The sequence below is a fragment of the Scardinius erythrophthalmus genome, assembly GCF_964197995.2.
Source record: "Scardinius erythrophthalmus genome assembly, chromosome: 2".
Taxonomy (NCBI): domain Eukaryota; kingdom Metazoa; phylum Chordata; class Actinopteri; order Cypriniformes; family Leuciscidae; genus Scardinius; species Scardinius erythrophthalmus.
In genome coordinates this window covers 2,750,656-2,757,515 of record NC_138222.1, presented here as the reverse complement: position 1 = coordinate 2,757,515, position 6,860 = coordinate 2,750,656, and positions in this window count along the sequence as shown.

The following is a 6,860-nucleotide window of genomic DNA, read 5'->3' as shown; positions in this document are numbered from 1 at the left end:
GGAAGGAATTGGGTCACTCTGTTTGTGTCTATAAGTGTTGAACATCCAAAATATTTGCAGAAAACAAAGCTGAAGCACCAAGGAGATAAGATACCGTAGCATGTGTCTGTTATGAACTGCTGCATTTATTTACAAAAAAACCCTCACATTTACAATTTTTTTTTAATTAGATATAGCAGGCATCAAGCAGACATGTACTTGAAAAATTTAAACAATTTTATTGCCCATCAATATAAAATCTTATCCTAGGAAGATTTAATACAACATAATTATTTCATTATAATAATTTATAATTATTCTTTCTATTTTTTTTTTTTGTGTGTTGATTTTCTGGTGAACTATCCTTTTAATCTGGCAAAATCTTCTCAACTTAAATTCCTGAATTTGGTATGTGATTGACTGCCTGTGTCTGGTAGATGCTCTGAGCTTTTGATGGTTCTGAAGTCTGACCACACTGACTCTGACTAGCCAGTAGTGATGCAGGGACTGGGGTCTGTTTGCATCTGATCTGCCTGTTAGTCCAGTCATTTTAAGCCAAAATGGGGGTCAACCTTGAACAAATTGCAACAGAAGCAAACTCAACTGATTTTGTATCCTCAATATGTCCTGAGTGAGGAAAAACAAGTCCCGAAGAATCCCATTAGGGGAAAGTTTAGAAAAAGACCCAAATATAGCCTATTCACTCTTTCTCTCACATGAATAGGGTAAAAATTAACCTTTAGATATCACCATGAAAATTACTGAGTTGATTACTTACATCAAGACAAACAAAAAATGTATTACAAGTTTTTTTTTAAAACTGTTTGTTAACATGGACAAATGGTGCATAATCTAATTATGTATGTGCTAATTTGCATAAATACCACAACAGGTCTAAACATTGGGTTTAGCCTGGTGAAAATGTCTTGTTGAATCTTGTTGACATATAACTGTAAAATACTTAATGTTAATGTCTGAATGGAACCCATTTAGGCTACCCATGACCATTAATACATAGAGGCAGGAAGTACTTTTTAAGAGATTGAGTTTTGGGCTGGGTCTGTGGGACTGTTTCTGGGGGACGAGTCTGAGGGAAGAACAGGAGACAATGGTAAGGAGAATGCAGAAGACAAAAGGTAGGTAAAATAAAAAGTGAATCCCCAGAAACAGTTTTCAAAACTTTCCCCTAATGGAATTCTTCTGGACTTTTTTTCCTTACTCAGGACATATTGAGGATACAAAATTATTTGAGTTTGCTTCTGCTGCAATTTGTTAAACCTTTTTTCATAAAATGACTGGACTTGTGCTTATTAAAAATAACTCTTATAGCCTATCTCTCTTTCTTTTCATGTTTAATTGACCCTGTTAAAAAATATGCCATGTTTAAAATATGATTCAAATCATATTCATATTCCAATCATCAATTACCAACATTTTTATCATAACTATTCTCCCAGTATAAAAAAAAATTGGTGTTTTTGGTAATTTTCACAATTTCATGGCACCCCAGAATATTTTGTTGTATGAATATCTGAACATACCAAAGAACAGACCCTGTGCTTTAAAAAAAAAAAAAATCTGTTTTATTCTAGCTTCATGCGTCTTTTTTATCAACACTTGAATTGAGTTGGCAAGTTTCATAAAAGCAACATGAGCAAAAAGCTGAGAAAATCGCATTTTTATCAAAGACTACATCAGGATCAGATTTAATTTAATGATGATCAAAACACAGTAGATCGAGTCCATCAGCACCCTACACCCATAAAGCTTCACAGTCCTAGTGATCGCATTATGATATCGCTTGTTTCTGCTCTTCTTTGCCTCCGTTTTGATCTCCTATCCTCACATTAGCTAGAACATTTGTATACTGTAACGTACACACGGCAAGGTAGCCTACTGTATGCGTGTATTAGGCCGAATATATTCGCCTTAAAAATTTACTTTAAATATGATGTTTTCTTATTCGGTGAAGTTCGGTATCTTGCAACTATCTCTCGTCCTCTGCTCGTCCGTTTGAAAACGCGCGCGCGCCGCGCTGCCGGCGAACGTAATTATTATTTTTTTTAAATCAGCGTCAGCAACTGCCAGTAGCAAATAAAATTTTGGGGTGGCACCCGGGGTGGCCAATCGCATGTCAGGGGTGTCCAGTGCCACCCCGGACCCCCCTCTGGCTCCGCCACTGTGTGGTACAGAATGTCTGTGGTTCTCTGATAAGCTTTTTCCAATTAAAAGTGATATTTAAAATTTGCCTCCTAAATAATATCATTACAGTTTTTCTGAATTGCTAAAACACTTAATCCCATTCTCTGAACCAAATTCTCAATAGCCTAAACCAAGTTGTCAATTAAATCACTCTTTCTGTAAAACATTAAACAAGTTCAGGCAGTTAAAACACTGTTTCCAAATCTCATGCACCCTTTTTGCAAAACTCTAAACACATTCTCGCTCACTAAAACACATTTCACACTGTGATGCACGTGTGTTTCAAAACTCTAAACACAGACAGGCAAAAGTTAAACACAACTACAACACTCTTGTCATCATTTACACACAACGACTCAAAATTGTTCACACTTATTTCTAATGATGTGACCAAACCAACTGTACATAATACAAGTCCGTTTAGAGTGCCAAAATTGACTCAAAATGTTGCACTGAATGTTGATACCTATATGGATTGAAAAGATATAAGAGAGAGAGGAGGAAGAGTGCGTGTAAGAGGTGGTGAACAAGGAGGAAGAGGATGAGGATGATGAAGAGCATGTGTGGAGAACACTGTCAAGGCTGGATCTGGCTTTAGGGTTTTTCTCTTTGCCTCCAGAGACGACAGTGTGTCTGTGATGTGGACAAACTCCTCCACCAGAACATGAAGACACGATGCTGAAGCAGAATACATGTAAAATCTCTCTCACTGACCTTGATTTTGCAGTTGCTCAACTCTTTTGAGTGACTGTAACATGCTTTTCATGTAGAGTTTTTTACTGTAACCTTTTTGGCTTTTGCAGTTGGGTCACTGTATTTTTACAGTATGCAAGTGCTGAATATCCAGACATTCAAAACTATACAATATTCAGTACAATACTATACTTGCAGTGCATACAGAAATTTATTCACCTTACTAATGTTAGTAGTCATTACTATACTTTTTTACGTAATTGCAAATTTTGTTTACTTTGTTACAATATACTTTTTTTCTGTAACTGCATGCTTTGGATTCTGTGTTCTCCATTTTTTGATGTAGTGTGTAATGAATGATCTGTAGTGTTTATAATATTGACTCGTTGTGTGTATGATCTGGAAGCATTGTTTGATTTTGAGCACAGATAAAATGGTTTTGAGGCAATTGTTTGATTTTGCCAGAAGAGCCAGAGGTTCTCTAAATGTGGTGTGAAAATTTGGTTTTGTGTTTAAGGTTTTGAGAAAGTGAGTGATAGTTTCAAGAAATGTGTTTTAGCAATTCAGAAAAACTGTAATATAATAATATCATTAATTTACACTAATATATGTAATATAAAAGTTTATCAACTCCGCCTTCTTGCCAAAATCAAACATTTTATTCCTGAAAAATCCCTTGAGGCAGCCATCCATGCGTTCATAACTTCACGCTTGGATTACTCCCTTTATTGCGGCATTTCAAAAGCCCAGCTCACACGCTTTCAACTTGTTCAAAATGCTGCGGGCAAATTTCTTACGAAAACACGTAAATTTGATCATGTCACACCCATCCTGCGAGCTCTACATTGGCTACCTGTCCAATATAGGATTGATTACAAAATTCTCCTACTCGTGTTCAAATGCCTGCACCATCTTGCTCCAAGTTATCTATCAGAACTCATACACTTATACAGCCCGTCCCGTGTCTTAAGATCCAGTAATCTTAATATACTTGCTGTTCCTTGCACAAGGTTAAAGCGTAGAGGAGATAGAGCCTTTTCAGTAGTGGGACCCAGATTAAATTTTAACTTGATGTTGAATATATGTCTATAGTTCAATTGTCTAATACTATACATGTAACCTCTCAGCTGTTGTGTATTTTAACCGTATGCTATGTTCTATTTAATGATTGTACAGCACTTTGGTCAGTCCTGTGACTGTTGAAATGTGCTTTATAAATAAACAAACTCAAAAGTGAAGATTAATATAAGAGTGTATATAAATATAATTGAATTAGTATATAATACATTCAAAATGCCCTGCCCAATGTAAATGACAAAGAATGACCTTTTCAATTTTTAATTTATTGATAAATAAGATGGGACTTATTAAAAGTAAAGTCATTAGCACTCTTTATATAGCTAAATATATATACATATAGCTAAATTAATCAGAAGCTCAGCAAGTATTAAATATTACCACCGAGTGAAACATTAATGATAAGCCAATGATTTTTTGGTTAGTGTTAATTATATGTATTTATTGATTTTTCACGCAGATACATAAATATAAATAGGCTTATATTCAGGGATTCAAGTGGTGCGCAGGTGCGCATGCGCGACCCAATTAAACAATGCGTACCAGATGAATTGCCACAACCCTCATTTGCGTACCTAAGATTTGATAGGCCTCAGAACGTCAAAATGTCCAAGAAGCAAGCTCCATTGAGCACTTATTTTGATGTCCCTCCACCTCCAAAGAAATGCCAGACTGAGTCTGAACCGCAAAAGAAGCACGTGTTCTCTGAAAAGTGGCTGCAGGAGGTCAGTTGGCTTCAGACAAATGTTGAACGCACAGAGATGTGGTGCAAAATGTGCCGTGGAAATCCCACTCTGGCGGACAAAACCGGCGCTTTTTATACAGGTACCAAAAATTTCAATCACCCAGCGTTTGATAAACATGCCAATAGCAGAGAGCACCAGAAGATAGTTCAAGCAATTGATAATGAAAACAGAAGCAGCCAGGACCAGAGGCCCAGTGGTCCACTCGACAAATGGAAAGGAAAACTGAATGAAGAACAACATCGGGCACTGTGTAATGTTTTTCTTTTAGCCTTTCACAAAGCGAAACATGGACGTCCCATGCGTTCATATGAGGAAGATATTCCGCTTCTGAAGAGGCTTGGAGTTACAGTTTTTGCCCGTTGCTTGAATACATTTTGCAAAACTTCGCTCATTGTGCCAAAACTCTACACACAAGTAAACATGACACAACACTGGGAAATATACCATTCACATCTGTGTCAAATTGAAACTCTACTATCAAAACCTAAACTCTGCTAGTGCTATCAAAACCTAACATTCTTTGTCAAAATGTAACTCTGATGACAAAATGACACATACTTGCATCATATGCATACACTTTCAGAGTAGGGGGAACACACTAGTCTACTTTATATAAAACACTGCAGTCTTTCATTTTCACTGTTTATTCAGAAGGCATATTTTCAGGAGGCACATTTTCAAACAACCCAAAATTGTGCAAAAAAAAAAATTGTCCACATTTGCCCTTTGGCCAATTACATTACGACCCCTTCGTCTTGTTTTGCTCAGGTCGAATTCAGCTTCATCAATGAAAATGAATTCATGAGGTTGTGCAGCTCCATCCATGGCCAAGATTCTCTGTAACAAAAAAAAAAAACATATTACTGTACTACAGTGCTACACATACAGAACCCTCACCCCATCACACAGGTACCCGTGTAGCTCTCCGAATGGATCCATGTGGTACTGATATGGTACATATTCAGCTGCTACTGGATTTCACCAATACTGTATTGTAAATGTAAAGGACAGTTACACTTACCCGTACATATTCAGCTCGAAGTCCTTTGACCCTGACATGGTTCCTCTCAAATGGGAACCTGTAGAGCTGCTTCATGGTGATGTTGTGTTTTCCCAAGATGCGTCTGATGGTGGTGATGCTCACATGGTTTATGTTGTTGAACACTTGCCTGTCTGCAAGTATTTTCTGCCGTAGCTGGTGGAGACGGATGGCATTGTCTGCCCTCACTAGGTCCACAACGGCAAGTTCCTGCTGTTGTGTGAACAGGCGTTGGCGTCCTCCCCCAGAAGGTCTTTTAGTCATTCTAGAGAAATACAACCACAAATTGTCCTCGGTTTGCTTCTTTTTCTTACAGTACTTTACTGTATATACTGTATCATCCACTGTACTGAAACATCTCAATATAAGTAATCATGGTATGTTTCACAAAAACTACCACTTTGGCTGCAAAAGGAGCATTAGCACCCTGCAATACCCTGTTGTTTTACATGATGTGGTAATGTGATATACTGTAGTACAGTGCTGTAAATACCATCTGAGTAGAGTAGAAGGTAGAGAGGTGAAGACATACCTGTTTTCTAGTCAGAATGTTCTTACAGATGCCACTGTGAAGCGGCTTAGATGTGGGTGGACTCTCTGCCCAGCTTCCCTCATAGTCAGGCCATAGTTGATGACATGGTCCACCAAAGTTGCTCTTATATCATCAGAAATAGGGGTGGGTGCATGGCCTCTTTGACCTTGACCTTGTCCTCTTCGTCCTCCACGTCCTCCTCATCCTCCTCGCCCTCCTAATCCTCCTCATCCTCCTCGTCCTTCTCATCCTCCTCATCATCCTCGTCCTCCTCATCCTCCACATCTTCCTCTTCCTCTTCCTCTTGCTCTCCCTCCATCCATGCTTGCAAAGTTCTTGAAATGGCTAAACTGAGGGCTTTTTGTAGCTGGCTGATTGGTGTTCAGTTTTGCAAGTAAGTGTCTTCATGTGTGTATTTGAGTGGTTGCAATTACCCGATGTGTTTTGTATTTTGGATACATGTGTTTTCCAAATGGCACCCTGAGATTTCATTTTTGAACGAAGTGTCTTATGTATGAAATAGAGTGTAGTATGCAGGACCAAGTGTGTTGCATAAAGGAGTAAGTGTGTTGCAGAATTGCAACTAGAGTGC